The 19,037-nt window shown below is 42.5% G+C and overlaps 1 protein-coding gene across 1 annotated transcript in view; it reads right to left on the reverse strand.

Moving 5' to 3' along the window:
* Positions 1 to 19,037, reverse strand: part of LOC113016619 (NACHT, LRR and PYD domains-containing protein 3-like) — a 133,925-nt gene that overhangs the window by 18,045 nt on the left and 96,843 nt on the right. The window lies entirely within an intron of this gene.

Genomic DNA, 19,037 nt, shown 5'->3' on the forward strand with positions numbered 1-19,037 from the left:
GATGAATAGTAAGATGTTCTGGCTTTGCGGAGGGCTTTCTTATAAAGCAGCAAACTATTTCTCCAGGCTAAATGATGATCCTCTAGATTTGTGACACGCCATTTCCTCTCCAGATTACGAGTCATCTGCTGGCATTAGTACGCTGTTAAAAGAAGAACTCAGAAATGCATTGAAAGAAGACAATATAAGGGCTGACGTGCAAGGGCTGAAAAATGAGATCGCTAACAGCATGGCGGCGACGTGCGGCAAAGTTGATGGAGTAAAGGTTACAGTGAAAGAAGCTGAGGATGGGCTGTCAATGTGGAGCGATGAGGTGACCACCCTGCAGTCTACAGTAGAGAGTATGAAGGAGGAGCTGTCTGACCTGAAGGATAAATGTGATGAAGGCAGGAAGCGGAGAGCTAACATCCACATCATAGGGATCCCAGAGGGCCTGGACTCGAGCTCCTCCACGGCCGTATCCGTGCTACTACGTGAAGTGCTGGGTATGGATAAAGACGTTATTGTCGACCGCTCACACAGGAGCCCTATCCTGAGAAAGCCAGCTGGTAACCCGCAGGCCGTCATAGCCGAGCGTCACTACTACCAGGATTGTGTGGCTACGCCGTGCCAGGGCCCAAGCCCCGCTTGAGTTTAACGGACAACCTATTGCAATATTACGACTGGGCGATATGACCCAAAGTTCATATCTCGATATTCTTTAGCTGGATGGCGATATACGATATATATCTCGATATTTTTAAAGCCAGAAAGTACGAACAAAAAGAGAGTTCTTAGTCAAAGCTGTGTCCCAAATCTCACACAGGCACATTTATTAACATACAGCGTAGATGTACATGAAACAATTACTCAGAAATAAATGATCAGCATTTATTAAATAATAATGCTCCATAAATAAAAGAAAACAATGGTGTTTTTGTGCATAACAAAAAGCTCACAATCGTGCAGTCAAAATGTAAACCAACAGACGCTGAGCATAATAACAAGCAGCTGCTCTGTTCCCAGGTTCTACTGCGTGACTGACAGCCTGGAGTTTGAAATCCTCTTTGTAACCGTGTCTCTTACAGGTGCCATTTATGGTCCTTATACACACTCAATACAGTAATATTACGTTGAAGCAGAGTACGTATCACTCCGCGAGGCTCCTCGTAGCTGTAATGCTCCAACAATCCATCAAGCGGCCTCGTAGCTGAGCAAAGTCGTACCAAAACATCTTTTGAAAGGTTTCTGAGCGCCGTGTACCACATAAAATCGGTTCGAGGTCAGTAAGCACAACCAGAATTCATCCATGAGGCGCACTGTCGATTTATGAGAAAATTACAGGATTTTAAGTGCAGAAAATATAGTTTATGGTTTTCCTTTGATCTTAGCAAATATCTACGCCTCTAATTGGGACGATCACAGATTTTTCACTAATGTCTTTGCGCGGCTCCCCAATATGTCATCACACAATATCATCTTTGAGGGAGACCTAAACTGCTCATTATCTGCTATGGACCACAGTTCACACAAAAGTACACTTAGTCCAAAGTCATCATGCGTCATTCAGAGCTTTCTTGATAATTATGGGCTGGCTGATGTATGGAGATTTCATAATCCTGCTTCACGTCAATACTCTTTTTTTTCTAATGTCCATAAAACATATATTTGTATAGAAAAACGTCTCCCTTTAGTTACAGAATGTGATTATAAGACTCTGGTGATTTCTCCTCTTATTTTTTCAATGTGTATTCCTGATGCCTGCTCCAACTATCAGCCATGATGACTTGCTCTTGGCCAACACCCTCAACGACTTCTACTGTCGTTTTGACGATCCATCAGGCAGCCTTCACACCTCCAACGGCCCCAACAATAGAGACACTTTGGACACTCATTCCCCCACCTCTCCCCCCTCCATAGAGCCATCACCACCTTCAATCACTTCACCTACAACACCCCCCTCCTCACCCCACACAAAAGAGGATTTCACACCACCTCCTCCCACCACAACTCTTCATATTCATGAAGCAGATGTGAGGAAGCAGTTTATGAGTCTGAATGCTCGAAAAGCTCCCGGCCCAGACGGTGTGTCTCCTGCCACCCTCAGACACTGTGCAAACGAGCTGGCCCCAGTGTTTTCTGGCATTTTCAACTCCTCACTGCAGGCATGTCATGTGCCTGCCTGCTTCAAGTCCTCCACCATGATCCCTGTCCCCAAGAAACCTAGGATCACTGGACTAAATGACTACAGACCCGTGGCTCTGACATCTGTGGTCATGAAGTCATTTGAGCGCCTGGTTCTCTCCTATCTCAAGACCCTCACGGCCCCCCTCCTGGATCCCCTGCAGTTTGCATACAGAGCCAACAGGTCTGTAGATGACGCAATCAACATGGCCCTACACTTCATCCTGCAGCATCTGGACTCCCCAGGAACCTACGCCAGGATCCTGTTTGTGGACTTCAGCTCTGCCTTCAACACCATCCTTCCAGACCATCTCCGAGGCAAGCTTTCCCAGATGAATGTGCCTGATCCCATCTGCCGGTGGATCACTGACTTCCTGACGGACAGGACGCAGCAAGTGAGGCTGGGAAAGAATGTCTCGGACTCCCGGACCATCAGCACCGGCTCCCCTCAGGGCTGTGTTCTTTCTCCTCTGCTCTTCTCCCTGTACACCAACTGCTGCACCTCCACCCACCAGTCTGTCAAGCTAATCAAGTTTGCAGATGACACCACCGTTATTGGACTCATCTCGGACAGGGATGAGTCTGCCTACAGGAGGGAGGTTGAACGTTTGGTGTCCTGGTGCAGCCACAACAACCTGGTGCTGAATGCCCAGAAGACAGTGGAGATTATTGTGGACTTCAGGAAGCACACAGCTCCACTCCCCCCCATCATCCTGTCTGACACCCCCATCACCTCTGTGGACTCATTCCGCTTCCTGGGTACCACCATCACCCAGGACCTGAAGTGGGAGCCCACCATCACTTCCGTCATCAAGAAAGCCCAGCAGAGGATGTACTTCCTGAGGCAGCTGAAGAAATTCAACCTGCCAACACGGACGATGATGCAATTCTACACTGCAATCATCGAGTCCATCCTCACCTCCTCCATTACCGTGTGGTACGCTGGAGCCACTATCAGGGACAAACAGAGACTGCAGCGTGTTGTGCGCTCTGCTGAGAAGGTGATTGGCTGCAGACTCCCATCTCTGCAGGACCTGTACACCTCCAGGACACTGGGGCGTGCAGCTCGGATCTCAGCTGACCCTTCTCACCCTGGACACAGTCTGTTTGACCTGCTCCCCTCAGGCAGGAGGCTCCGGTCCATTCGCACCAGAACCTCTCGCCATAAGAACAGTTTCTTCCCCTCTGCTGTCGGACACATGAACAATAACCGTATGACTGTTCCCACCACTAACACATGACCCTACGCTGTGTTCACTGCATCATTCCATGTTTGGCACTGATCACCACCTGCACTCATGTATATATCATGTATATATCTATCCACTTAGCACTTTTAATTCTTATTCTTATTTTATATTTTTATGACAGTATGTTTGCACTGAAGCATCGCAGCAATTTCCTAATGTTGTAAACCTGCTCAACATTTGGCAATAAACCCTTTCTGATTCTGATTCTGATTCTGGAGATTCAACTCAGTGTTGTTAGCAGATGAAGAGTTTGTCAGTTACAAAAGGTCTCAAAGAGATTTTTTTTCTATCAATCAGACCCCAGAGATGTCATCATCAGTCATTTGGGAATCTCTAAAAGCATCTGAGAGGCCAAATAATTTCATTTTGTGCCAAACAGAATAAAATAGCGACCGAGCGCCTCTCTCAGTTAGCTGATGAAATGACTAAACTACATGCTGTGTACAGCCACTCTCCTGAGCCTGTATTATATACACAGCGGTTACAATGACAAACTGAATACAATCTCATATCTACAAAACAGGCTGAGTCAAAGTTGCAGCTACGCTTATGAACATGGAGGAAAAACAGGCGAGTTATCAGCTCACCAGCTACGACTAAGAACAGCTAACCAACTATCCTTGAGATCTACAATGACCAGGGAATAAGGTCTACAGACAACCAAACTATCCTTGAGATCCACAATGATTTCAATAAGGTGTTTGATATTCCCTCCTTGGGAGAAGATGCGATCGCTAGTCTGGAGGAACCTGTCTCTAATGTTGGAATTGAAACGGCCGTACGGAGCATGCAGTCTGGAAAATCTGCTGCCCCGACGGGTATCCATCTGATTTTTTCATAAAGTTTTCTGACCGACTGAATTCACTGTTAAAATCAACTTTTGAAGAATCCTTCCTCTCACAGTCGTTGCCTCCAACAATGCATCAAGCAGTGATGTGTTTAATTGTAAAACAGGAAAAAGACCATTTAGATTGTCGTTCATGTCGTTTAATATCTTTGTTCAACACAGACACCAAGATCCTGGCTCAAGTGTTGGCCCGTCGCTTACACAAGTATTTGTCCTCCATTATTTCACCAGACGGGCTTTATTAGGCACTCTTTTTTGAACATTAGAGCTCTATTAAATATCATTTATACCCATGTTAAAGGTGATACATTGGAAACCGTAATTTGGCTTGACGCAGAAAAGGCGTTGGATCGGGTGAGATGGGATTTTTTTTTTTTTATACGCTTAAAAAATGTGTCTTTAATTTTGTATCTTGGATAAAAGTATTGTATTGCTCCCCTCTAACAGCCGTCCGGACTAACAATAATCTGCCCCCCAGGACAGGGATGCCCTCTGTCTCCTTTTTGCCATTGAACCGCTAGCTGTTGCTCTGAGACAATGTGTTGGTGTTGAGGGAAAACATCGAGGGGGTATCGAACATGAAGTCTCTCTTTATGCCGACGACATGATTTTATTTATTTCCAACCCATCGAACAGCCTCCGCAAACTTTTGGATAGACTTACAATAATAATAATAATAATACGTTTTATTTATATGCGCCTTTAAGAGCCTCAAGGTCACCTTAATGCATACTTAAGGAATTTGGGACAATTTCTGGATATAAAGTGAATTTTGGGAAGAGCGAGGCAAAGTCTATCTGTACGACAACTGGGGAGTTTTGTGTATTTTAGCCCCTTTTAAACCCAGCTATAACAAGTTTAAGTACTCGGGCATCTGGGTGGGCATCCTTTATTGTCGAAGCTTAAAGAGGATTTTGGAAAATGTGAGTTTTGCCTCTTTATATTTATGGTGGGGATGCAGAACAAGGAGCAAAGATGAATGTGATGCTGAATCAGCAGAAGACTTGGACTCATTTGATTCCAGCTTTGATATCATTGATTTCAATATGTCCATTTCTGTCACACTTCACCTTTAAAAGTGAAGCCATGTGGTTCCTGGAAGGAAAAACACGACTTTTTCAAGTCTTTGTCCTGTTTTTATGAGAAATGTACGACTTTAATGTGAAACATTCAGAGTTTTTTCTCTTGTTGTGTTTGTTTGAAGCTGCTTCCTGTTGGCTTCAGCTGTTTGGAGTTTCCATTTTCTAAACTTCTACATTCTGAACCTTCTTCAGCTCTGAACAGATGATGAAACACTGAATGATTTCAAGCACTTTGTCTAATAAACTTACATCTTTCATTCTTTATACAGATTGAGGGACTGTGGTTTGTCAGAGATCAGCTGTGATTATCTGGCAGCAGCACTGAAGTCCAACCCCTCCCATCTGAGAGAGCTGGACCTGAGTAATGACTCCTTGTCTTTGACTAAGAACAAGCTGCAGGATCCAGGAGTGAAGCATCTGTGTGGTTTCCTGGAGAGTCCAGGATGTAAACTTGAAACTCTGAGGTCAGTCAGCATGTTTTAGTTGTGCTGAGATGAATATGATGTGAAAGTTGTGCTGACACTAAACTGCAGACATCAGGCTGATATTATACTGATCCACACTGAGGATCTTCATGGTAAAGTCTGTTTTCTTCTTCTCTGGTTTAGTCCATTGACTGCAGCAGAACAATGTTCACATTTCAAACAGTGATACTCAACGTATGGCCCGCGGCCCACACGCGGCCTGCCCACCTTTCCTGATTCAGAGAGAGGGGACCCTGATTAGCTGTGTAGCTTCTTCCTCACAGTTCTAAGTATCAGACACAACAATGAATAATCCACAGCTGACTGTCTTTAGCAGGTCAAAGGTCACGGCACACAGCAGACAGTCAGAAATATTCTAACTCTGATCGTTTATCAGTTGTGACACTGTGAGACTTGATCAGAGGTGTGATCATCACAGCAGAGGCCTTTGTGTCAAAGTCACTGAGGATCAAACAGAAACACATGAAGCAGATTTTCCTCTTCTGGCTTTTTATAGCAGATAACCTTCAAAATATTCTGCAGTCGATCAAAACCTGAAGCAAACCATGAAGCAACATGTGAACATGAGCTGATGATGCTGAAGTGAAGCAAAGTTACAGAGGTTTGATTACAGACACAGCTGAGAGTTTGTAATCTGTCATCATTTTAAAAAGTTTCCATGGAACAGCAGAAATGAGGCTTTACTGTCAGAGGCCGACAGCACTGAACACAACAGCAGACTGGTGGCTAATAAACAGTGAATGATGCAGAAACAGATGTTTGAAGCTGTTCTTGGAGTACACTGAGAGAGAGAGAGCTGTGCAGGCAGGAACAGCCAAAGTCAGAGAGAATTCATGAGCATATTGATCAAACGTGAAGCAGAGTTTGGATCTTCTTTTGCTGCTGCTTCACTCAGTTTTGGTTGGAGACAGATGAAACCTGCAGCTTCAGGATCTGTGAGCTGTCCACTTTCAGCCCCGACGGCGTGTCCGTGTACGTGCCGTCGAGTGAACGATCCACGCTCTGTGTTTCCATCTTTGTGTGTTTAGCTGCTCTCATTTACTGTTTTATCTGTTTGCTGCTTTGTGAGCTTTAACCTGAGATTCTGGCAAAATACATTTATATTAAACATCGATTCAGGATTGAATGAATCAACATCGTTTTATTCAAATTAAAACCATTTAAATGGGAACATGAATTTTTTACAGCCGCCTCTAATGCTGGGTAATGTCAGCTGGTCCATGTGCAGCTGGCTGTGAGGCTCAGGGAGCGTCTACAAAGTGCAACACTGAAAGAACATCATCCATAAATATTGAGTAATAACTGGACTCTCATACAGCGAGACTCAAATGCCTTTAAACATCAGCTTATCCTGCTGATCCAAGTCCAACACTGAGTTTGTAAAAACATGTTTGTCAATCATTTTGTTTGGTTTCTGAGGAAAATGATTCACTAACTTGCTGCTAATACACAACATTTCATCATATTTCCTCATAACCCTCTTTTGTCTGACCATTTGATCCCATTTGAATTTGCAATAAAGGATCCACAGAGTTTGGTGACAATAATGACAGTAGATGTTTGTGTGAAAGTGCTGGAAGCAAATGAGTGTGTGATGTTCTTTCAGTGTTGCACTTTGTAGACGCTCCCTGAGCACTGGCCTCACAGCCAGCTGCACATAGAGACCAGTGTTGTTAGTCCAGCTCAGAAGATGACTTGTTTTTATGAGAAATGTACGACTTTAATGTTCTTTTTTTTTTTTTTTTAACTCAATTTTTATTATAATTTACAACATTGCAACTTGTGCTTGTCAATGTTCACAAGTAGGACAGTTACAGGAACTGCAATGCAGAAATGTAGGTTAAAATAAGAACTGCAATTAGGAAGCACAAAACAAAACTAGGAAGCAAAACAAAACCCAAGCAAGCAAACAAACAGACAACAACATAACAAAAAGAAAACAAAACAAAAACTTTATGTAATATTAAATAACTTGTGACAAACTTAGCCGTAAATGGACAAAACGAAACAGACCTATGCTAAATTATTGAAACAGTAAAGCATGTATGGGTCGCCAACGCTCAGTAAACAATTCTCTCTGAATCCGCAGAGCAGATGTTATTTCCTCCATCTGGTAAATTTCTCTTGCTTTATCAATCCACATATTATATGAAGGTGGGTCAAGATTCAGCCATTTAATAGTGATACACTTTAGTGCTGCTGTAAGCAAGATTCTTAAGAGATACTTTTTATTGTTTCCCGCAAAACCCTTTGGTAAGACTCCTAAAATGGCTAACTGTTGGTCTTTTGTTAATGGTTGTTGGAAAACTGTATTGAGAACTTTAAATATGTCATTCCAAAGTGAGCAGATTTTTGGGCATGACCAGAATATATGTGAGTGGGTTCCTAAATAAGTGCCACAATTTCGCCAGCAGGTGTCAGGATTTGTAGGCTTCATTTTGGCAATTATCTCTGGGGTTCTAAAATATCTCATGACCACCTTCCATTTAAATTCTCTCCACAGCCCAGAATTAGTCACCAGATGGGCTTCACCGAACACCTCTTCCCAGGTGTCCTCTGAGATTTGAGTGCCAGTCTCAGCTTCCCACCTTGCCTTAATATCCAAAGTTGCATTTGTATTGAAACTCATAAATGCGTTATAAAAATGACTGATTAATTTTGGGGAGGAATTACTTTGAAATGTTTTTAGAAATATTTCCTCAATGGGTGAGGGCTCCAAAACTTGCCTCCATTCTTTATGTTTTGTCAAAAAGCTTCTTAGCTGCAGAAATCTAAAAAAGTCAGAAGAAGGAAGCCGAAACTGACCTCAACTGTTCAAATGAGCTCAGGTGCCCATTCCTCACAACATGACAAAGTTTATGAAGCCCGCTATGTGACCATGCTCTGAAGCCAGAGTCTTCCACAATAGGAGAAAAACCCTGCAGGGAGGAGAGGCTTGATAGAATTTAAATTTCTTTTGGAAGACCAAATGATTGTTTGATTCTACGCCAAATCTTTAGTGTGACCCTCGTCCATTCCCCCATATGCACATTTTTAATTGAAATGTTAGAAAAAAGCAGGGATTCCAATGATCTTTCGCACATTGTCTTCTCAATGTTTAGCCGCTGAGATTTGGACAAATCCCGCACCCATACAGTCAGGGGTCTCATCTGAGCTGCCCAGAAATAATATTTCAGGTTTGGAACAGCCAATCCCCCCTGCAGGTTTGACAGTTTTAATGTTTGGAACTTGATCCTTGGGCGTTTGCTTTGCCATATAAATTTGGAAAAAAGTTTATCTAAATTATCAAATGTAGAGTTGGGAATGTTAATAGGCAGCATTTGAAAAAGGTCTAGAAGTCTTGGCAATACATTCATACGTATACTCTCGATCCGACCCAAGAAAGACAGAGGCAGGACTGTCCATCTCTCTAAATCTTTTTTTATTTTTGCAACTATAACTTCATAATTTACTTTAAACAAGTCTGATAATGAGTGAGGAATTTGAATTCCTAAATACTTGATACCTTCGTCTGGCCATTTAAAGCCACATCGCTCCTTGAATGTTTGTGAAATGTTTCCTCCTATATCCATTGCCAATGTTTTGTCAATATTAACTTTGTAACCAGAGAGGGAACCGTAATAATTTCTTTTAAATGAGGTAAACTGACTGCAGGATTTGAAATGTATAAAAGTACATCGTCTGCGTAGATGGGCAATTTATGCTGTTCTCCATTAATTGAAAGGCCCTAAATTTCATGTTCTTCTCTAATCAACTGCGCCAGAGGCTCAATACTTATATCGAACAGCAGGGGCGACAGTGGGCATCCTTGTCTACGCCCACATTCCAGTGGAAATCTGGCTGATATTGTTCCATTTACCCGTACAGCCGCCATTGGGTTGGAATAAAGAATCTGTATCCACTTAAGTTTGGCCCAAATTTGAATCTTTCAAGTGTTTGGCCCAAGTACTGCCAGGAAACCCTGTCGAATGCTTTTTGCGCATCAAGAGACAGAATCATTGTTTCTTCTTGTTTGGTCTTGTACAAGGACATTAAGTTCAACAATCTACGAACATTGTCCCCATAGTGCCTTCCTGCAATGAACCCCGTTTGATCTGGATTTATAACCTGTGTAGAATTAGAATAGAATAGAATAAAATAATAGAGTATTCTATTATTCTACTCTATTATTCTACTCTATTAATAATAGAGTAGAATTGAGTAATAATTTTACTAACTCTTTTGGCTAAAATCGTGGTGAGAATGCGTGAACCAGTATTAAGTAATGAGATTGGCCTGTATGATTGACAGTTTGTGGGGTCCTTGCCCTCTTTATGGATTACGACAATTGTAGCATCGTTCCAGGACATCGCCAAAGTCCCAGTCTCCAGAGCGCAGCGGTAAGCTTTCAGTGATAAGGGTGCGACTTTGTCCTTAAGTTTTTTATAGAATTCGTTAATAAAACCATCAGGGCCAGGACTGTTTTTAGTTTTAAGGTTTGAAATCACCTGTAAAATTTCTTGTTCTCGAATTGGTTCATCGAACTCCTTTGCTACAGACTCTGGCAGTGTTTTTAAATTGACCTTTTCTAAGAAATCAGATAGTGTATTGTTATCTTTACATGTATCTGAATTTTTATATAATGACTCGAAAAAATTGGCAAAGCAACTTGTAATTTGATTTGGTTTAGTAATTAGGGTTTGATCTGACTTCAACTGTTGGACCATATTACAAGTTTGCTGTTTCCTGAGTCTTATTGCCAGCAATCTACTAGCCCTGCTACCCTGTTCATAGTACTTTTGTTTAGGGCTGCTCAATTAATCGAATTTTAATCACGATTACGATCTGAGGTTTCAACGATCATTAAAAATGACTGAGCCGATTATTAGCCCCTCCCTCGTGCTTTACTCTCGCGCTGCTCCATGTGACAAATCCAGCACACCTCTCTGCATTTCGAACAGCGATCCCCAACCCCCGGGCCATGGTCCGGTACCGGTCCGTGAGTCGTTTGGTACCGGGCCACGAGAGTTGAGGCTCAGGTGTGAAATGTATGGTTTTCAGGGTTTTTATCGGTTTTCAGCGTTGTTTTGTTATCGTTTTGATCGTTAACTCGGTTTTCCTGGGTCTTTTCACGTGTGTTATGAATAAATCTTCTTTTTTTCAGTACCGGTACTAGTTTTATTTTGTTGCATTTATCCGCGACACCTTAAAGGCCGGTCCGTTAAAATATTGTCGAGCATAAACCGGTCCCTGGCGCAAAAACGGTTGGGGACCGCTGATTAAGCGGTCCCGAGGGAAGCTCGGAAAGCTAAGCAGAAGTTATTTGGAGAGGAGAGTGACTGCCGTTGGTTGAAAAGAGAGGTTAAAAAAAACTTCAGTGGTGTTGCACACTATTTTATATTATTTTTTAAAGTCATTATTCATACATTGTTATTGTTAACCCTTTAAAGCCGGTCAGAGCAGCACGCTCCGTTTTGTGTAACTATTTTTAAATCCCTGTAGAACCTGAACCGTGTAAGCTAGCGCAATAATTTGTTTTGCATATGAAACCAGAGGAGTTGTACTTACATCTGATGCCATCAGCTTGTCCTAGGTCACGGTTTCCTTCCACATATAGCTTTGCAAAAATTGCATAAAAAGCGCTTGCTGGAACAAAAACATAATATTCCAGAAACACGCTTTGCCGATCCGATCAGCTGTTCGTAACACTTCCCACAGTGAAACAGACGTCAGCGCGAAATATCGCATGTCCGCCATTTCCTGCCCGAAACCGGAAGTGACGTCGTTTTTTGCGGAAAATGTAGTTTTTTACTTGTAGGCCTTAAAAGCCTATACTGGTCATGTTTGACTTTTCTGAATAGTTTCTGGGATGCTTAGAACTCGAATTGCACTGCTGGAAATAGTTTATTTTGATGCACCTGCTGTTTTCTTTGCAAATTTGCATCATAGGATTGTTTTTTCGTTTTTCCTGCAGTATATAAAAATTGGTGTATCTCCAAAATAAAACTATGAAGACACTCAAAATAAATGTCCTGTTGTTGTAAACTATTTTTTGCAACTTTTTTGTATTTAAAGTTTTGAGGGATAAACCTCTTAAATTTCTCCAAGTAGAAATATATGTAAAAAAAAAAAAAAAAAGATTTTCAATTTTTTTGTAGTTTATTGCACTTTTTTGCAATTAATGTAGTTACTATGGACTTAATGCATACATATTATTAAAATATGGGCTATAACAGTTGTATAGCAACTTGAAATGCTCCCACAAATGGCACTACAACATGTAAAAAAAATAATATAAGCTCTGGTGGACTTGGTTCTATAGTAGGTCTTAAAGGGTTAAATAAATATCGTCAAATAATCGAGATTTCAATTTCAGTGAAAATAATCGTGATTATCATTTTTGTCATAATCGAGCAGCCCTAGTTTTGTTTAGTGAATCTGAAATTGCCCTCAATTTTCTCGTTTATTAAACTATTAAGCTCACTACGTAACATTTTAAGATCGAAAAGGAAATTGGCTGTCCGTGCTTTTTTGTGTTGTCGCTCTAGGTGTTTTATTTTGGCCTCCAATTCACACCGCCTAGCCTCTTTTCTTTTCTTCCTGTCTGTAAGGAAGAGGACTTCCTTACTGCATTTAATTTATATTATATGTATAGCACTTTAGAGCACACCTTTCACTTTATTAAAAGCACCTTTATGAGCATTGCACTTTAAGCATGGATTTGCACACAAGAAGTTTAAATATTTATTGACTATTTATTGGGAATTTTAAAATCAGTTGGTAGCCTTATTTCAGATCCTGCACAGCTGCTCCTCGTCAAGGAATGTGGTGGTTGTCTGTCAGGAGAGAAGAATGGTGATTGAGAGTGTGATTAAGGTTTACCAATAAGGAAAACTAATGCAAATGTGTGTGTGAAATCTAGGGATAAAAGTGGTGCAAATAAGTGTTTGTAAGTTACTGATTACTCACCTTTCTTGCCTGTGTCCTCTTCAAGGTGTTTGGGCAAATGTTTCCCCGGGGGTCCAGACACCATTTAAAGGTTCCGGGAGAGACCATGGGTAAAGAGAGTGTGGTGAATCTTTTTGTGCTTGGGTTTCTGGGTTTTTATAATATTGGGTTTGGTGTAACATTAAAGTGTGAAATATTTATTAATATGTAAATGTGAAAATGTATTTATGTATTTATTTATTCTTATTGATATATTGTATACTGTGGTGGAAGGTTGGGATTTAAGAATGTACCTGAGAGTGGAATAATGGTTAAGTCTGTGACAGCTGAACATATTTAAGGCTGCCAGTTGTCATTAGAGGGTGGATTTTTGTGCTGTGAAGAAGCTCGACAAGTTAATTGTTGTAAGGAGAGCCATATAGCGAATAAATACTTTGTTCCACTACACTTGCCTTGGTCTGTCTCACTGTGTTTCCAGCCGCTAAGGGCTGCCCTGTTACAAGTGGTGTCAGGAGTGTGTCACTCATGCCACAGTGAGAAGATGATGACAAGAGGTGGAAGAAAGCCAGGCCAAGAGGAGCAGCCTGATGAAGGAGTTGGAGCTTCATCTAAGCTAGAGGCCATGGCAGCAACAAGCCCTGAGGACAAATTGGAGGAGTTAACAGGGTTGGTGAAATCTCTTATGCGGTCTCAAGCAGCCAGAGACCAAAAGTGGGAGAAGGATTTGTCACGTCAGGAGCAAAGGTGGAAAGGCATGCAGCATCAATTTCAGCAAATCCAGCTACAAGTTAATGCTGTAACTGATAAGCCTGATCCACCAGAGGCGCCAGCGCCCCCTACAACATCTGAAGAACAAGAACTTGGATTCAATGGTGAAGACATTCCAGTGGCCAGTGGGTCCAGGTCTTTAATTGAACCAAAACTTTTTCCTCTGTCACCAGAAGATGACATTGAACATTTTCTGACTACGTTTGAAAGAATGGCAAACGTGTGTCGATGGCCCAGAGATGAGTGGGCTATTCGTCTGGTTCCCCTGTTGACAGGTAGAGCACGCACAGCCTACATTCTTATGATTTAACAGACTCTGAGAATTATGATAAGGTAAAAGAGGCAATTCTGGCAAAATATGAGATCACTGCTGACACCTACAGACGCCGCTTCAGATCTCTGAAAGTTGAGCCAGGTGAGACGCCACGTGAACTTTGTTAGATTGAAAGACCTGTTTTCAAGATGGATTAAACCTGAAAAATCAACTGTAGAAGAAATATCTGAGCAGATAATTCTGGAGCAGTTTTTGAGAATGGTTAACCCAGAGCTGGAGATTTGGATACGTGAGCATGACCCAAAGACGGCAAAGGAAGCAGCTAGCCTAGCAGAGGTTTTCATTTCAGCCAGAAAAGGAAGCAAGAGCACCTACTTCAGCCGGGAGACCCACTACGCCCAACCAAGTAAGTCCATTGGGGGTGAACAGGGTTCTGGTCAAGTTCAGGCTAGAAATCTTTCTAGTTCTAGGCAGCCCCCTTCCCATAGACCTCACAATGTGAAGAAATCCTTTAAGTCTTCAGTTCAGGATATTAAATGTTATCAATGTCATAACTTTGGCCATACACAACAATTTTGCCCTGCCCTTAAGTCAAAACCATCTCTTTTGTGTGCAGTTCCAAGACCAGCCACAGAGCCAGTAGGAAAGAAAGCTTGTACTGTCCCTGTTTTAATTAATGGGCGTAAAGAGGAAGCTTTGCTTGACTCTGGGTGCTTCCAAACTCTTGTACACTCTAGCATAATTTCAGGAGAAAAGCTAAGTGGGGTTGGGGCTACAATAAGTTGTGTGCATGGAGACGAACACAGGTACCCCACTGCTGAGGTTTACCTGACAGTGGGAGGTCAAACCTACTTGTTAGTGGTAGCTGTGGTTCCCAGTTTGCCATATTCAGTGATACTTGGTAATGACATCCCCACTCTTTTTGATCTAATACATCAGTCAGATTATGACCCTCAAGTGAGTGCTGAGAAAGACATTCAAGGCTTAGGTGATGAATCTGGAAGCTCACTTCCTCTAGATATGACAGCTGAACCATTTACACCCTGTCATGTAGTCACAAGGAAATGATGCAAGAGCTACCCTTTTTTTGAGGAGTCTCTCGAAACAGAGCCAGGGAAGATTAGGAAGTCTAGGGCTCAGAAAAGAAGAGAAAAGTTCAAAGGCTCAGGGGAAAAAGGTACAACATTGTTCCCTAAGCCAAATAACCAACTTGAGTTTGATGTTCCCTCAGATTTAGGTGCACTCCAAAGAAGCGACCCTACTCTAAAACCCTGGTTTGAGAAGGTAACAGAGGTAGAGGGGGCTAGTCAAGGTCAGGTAAGCTGTCTTGCAGACACTGTTTACTTGATTAAAGGAGGCATCTTGTACCAGAGAAAGGGGAAGTGCGAAGCTGTGGCACTCCCACAACAGTTCAGAAACAAAGTTATGGATCTGGGTCATTCAATTCCATGGGCAGGCCATATGGCTTTTCACAAAACACTGAATAGGATCAGCAGCCGTTTTGTTTGGCCAGGGATGTATGTCCAGGTTTCTGAGTTTTGCCGTTCCTGTGAAAAATGTCAGTTGACCTCAGGCAAAGGAGTAGCACGAGCCCAGTTGCAACCATTGCCAATTATTGAAACACCGTTTGAGAGGCTAGGCATGGATATTGTGGGCCCTTTAGAGAGGAGCTCCACCGGTCATCGCTACATATTAGTCATATGTGACTATGCAACACGGTTTCCTGAGGCCTTCCCACTCAGATCAATTAAAGCTCGTCACATTGCTAATTGTCTTCTGCGGCTTTTCTCTAGGGTAGGCATACCAAGAGAAATTCTGACGGATTGTGGAATGAACTTTCTATCCAAGTTGTTGCAGCAGGTTTATAAGTTGTTAGGGATAAAGGGACTTAAGACCACCCCTTATCACCCCCAAACGGACGGGCTAGTGGAGAGATACAACCAGACTCTCAAAAGTATGCTGCGCAAGTTTGTCTCTGACACAGGTGCTGACTGGGATCAATGGCTGCCCTACCTTCTGTTCGCCTACCGGGAGGTCCCGCAGGTTTCCACTGGCTTCTCGCCTTTTGAACTTTTATACGGTCGCCAAGTGAGAGGCCCCCTGGATCTGCTTAAGGACTGCTGGGAGGAATCCAAAGCAGAGGGCGAAAACATCGCAGCCTACGTCATCACCATGAGAGAGAGGTTGGAGAAAATGGCATCATTAATGCAAGACAACATGAAAGCTGCACAAAAACATCAAAAGACTTGGTATGATCAGAAGGCCAGGGATAGGGTCTTCCTTCCAGGTCAGAAAGTACTGTTATTGCTTCCCACCAGCGATAACAAGTTGCTGACAAAATGGCATGGACCATATGAGATCGTCAGACAAGTGAGTAAAGTCACTTATGAGCTGAATATGCCAGAAAGAGTTAAAAAATATCAGACATTTCACGTGAACTTGTTGAAGGAATTCCATAGCCGACAAGAGCCGGTCTATCAGTTACTGGTGCGTTCAGTTAAGGATGAGGAGGTGACTGAGAAGTTCTTTCCAACTAACATTCAAGTTTGTGCTTCAGTTGACCTTTCTCATTTGTCTCCTACTGAGCAGGCTGATATTAAACCACTCGTGGACCCACAGCTCTTTCGAGAAACACCAGGCTTCACATCACTGGTTCAGCACAAGATACGGGTGAAGGAGGATGCACCCGTTCGACAAAAGAGCTACAGAATTCCTGAACGGTTGGTGCCAGTGCTGCAGAAAGAAATAAAACTGATGTTGGACCTGGGAATCATTGAGGTGTCAAGTAGTGAGTGGTGCAGCCCGATTGTTTTGGTACCAAAGAAAGATGACACCCTGAGATTCTGTATTGATTTCAGATATTTGAATGCAGTATCCAAGTTTGATCCCACCCAATGCCCAGGGTGGATGACCTGCTGGAGAGAGTTGGATCAGCAATGTACATTACAACACTCGATTTGTGTAAAGGATACTGGCAAGTGGCTTTGGCACCAGAGGCGAGAGAGCTGACAGCCTTTAAAACTCCTTTTGGTATGTACCAATTTAAAGTCATGCCATTTGGGCTTCAAGGTGCACCAGTGACATTCCAACGATTAATGGACCATGTACTGAGAGATGTGTCAGCATTCTCTGCAGCATATCTGGATGACGTGGTGGTGTACAGCCAGTCCTGGGAAGAGCATGTCATTCACCTACAGAAGGTGCTACACTCCATCAGAATGGCTGGACTGACTATCAATCCCAAGAAGTGCTCCATAGCCAAGAGAGAAGTGGAGTACTTGGGCTTTGTAGTTGGCTCTGGGAAGATAAAGCCGCAGGTTGGAAAGATTGAAGCAATTCAGTCCTTCCCAGTTCCGACAACAAAAAGGAAGGTGAGAGGTTTTCTGGGTCTAGTAGGCTGGTACCGGAAATTCATACCTTCTTTTGCAGAGCGATCCACTGTACTTAATAACCTCACAAAAGGCTCAGCCCCCAACAAAGTGCGTTGGACGGAAGACTGTGAGCGAGCATTCAGAGACCTCAAGGAAGCAGTTTGCACACATCCAGTTCTACACAGTCCAGACTTCAACAAGCCATTCATCTTGCAAACTGATGCTTCAGGAGTTGGCCTTGGTGCTGTGCTTCAGCAAGAGGTGGATGGTGAAAGAAGGCCTGTGGTGTTTCTGAGTCGGAAACTACTCGACAGGGAGACGAGGTATTCGACGGTGGAGAAAGAGTGCTTGGCCATGAAATGGGCTATTGAGACCTTGAGGTATTATCTTCTGGGACGTCACTTCACTCTGGAGACTGATCATCGTGCCCTCCAGTGGTTGAACCGCATGAGGGATGCGAATGCCCGCATTGCAGGATGGTACCTGTCTCTGCAGCCTTATGACTTGACGGTCCAGTATAGGCCGGGGAAGTCAAATGTGGTTGCTGATTGTTTATCTAGGATGACAGAGGACTGAAGCACTTCGCGCTTAAGAGAGGGAGGAGGAAATGTAAGGAAGAGGACTCCCTTACTGCATTTATTTATATTATATGTATAGCACTTTAGAGCACACCTTTCACTTTATTAAAAGCACCTTTATGAGCATTGCACTTTAAGCATGGATTTGCACACAAGAAGTTTAAATATTTATTGACTATTTATTGGGAATTTTAAAATCAGTTGGTAGCCTTATTTCAGATCCTGCACAGCTGCTCCTCGTCAAGGAATGTGGTGGTTGTCTGTCAGGAGAGAAGAATGGTGATTGAGAGTGTGATTAAGGTTTACCAATAAGGAAAACTAATGCAAATGTGTGTGTGAAATCTAGGGATAAAAGTGGTGCAAATAAGTGTTTGTAAGTTACTGATTACTCACCTTTCTTGCCTGTGTCCTCTTCAAGGTGTTTGGGCAAATGTTTCCCCGGGGGTCCAGACACCATTTAAAGGTTCCGGGAGAGACCATGGGTAAAGAGAGTGTGGTGAATCTTTTTGTGCTTGGGTTTCTGGGTTTTTATAATATTGGGTTTGGTGTAACATTAAAGTGTGAAATATTTATTAATATGTAAATGTGAAAATGTATTTATGTATTTATTTATTCTTATTGATATATTGTATACTGTGGTGGAAGGTTGGGATTTAAGAATGTACCTGAGAGTGGAATAATGGTTAAGTCTGTGACAGCTGAACATATTTAAGGCTGCCAGTTGTGCTGTGAAGAAGCTCGACAAGTTAATTGTTGTAAGGAGAGCCGTATAGCGAATAAATACTTTGTTCCACTACACTTGCCTTGGTCTGTCTCACTGTGTTTCCAGCCGCTAAGGGCTGCCCTGTTACACTGTCACTTGCAAATGATATTATGCGACCTCTAATGTATGCCTTGGCGCAATCCCAGAGAGTTAAAGGCGATATCTCTGGAGTTGTGTTCAACTGCAAGTAAGTATTTAGTTCAGTATGTATGAACTCAAAAAACTGCCAATCATTTAGGAGTGAGGCATTTAGTCGCCAGACCTTAATGTTCTTGATGCTCCTGTACCATCTCTCTGTCATCCTCTTCGCTCCCTCTTTGCACTCACGGTCTTTGTGCATCATTAACACACACATGAGGAAAACCAAAGTTTTACTGGGCAGAAGATGATCATCAGTGACGCTGTCTTTAAAATACTCTTGTTAGAAATGTTCGACTTTAATGTGAAACATTCAGAGTTTTTTCTCTTGTTGTGTTTGTTTGAAGCTGCTTCCTGTTGGCTTCAGCTGTTTGGAGTTTCCATTTTCTAA

Source organism: Astatotilapia calliptera, chromosome 23, assembly GCF_900246225.1.
Source record: "Astatotilapia calliptera chromosome 23, fAstCal1.2, whole genome shotgun sequence".
NCBI lineage: Eukaryota > Metazoa > Chordata > Actinopteri > Cichliformes > Cichlidae > Astatotilapia > Astatotilapia calliptera.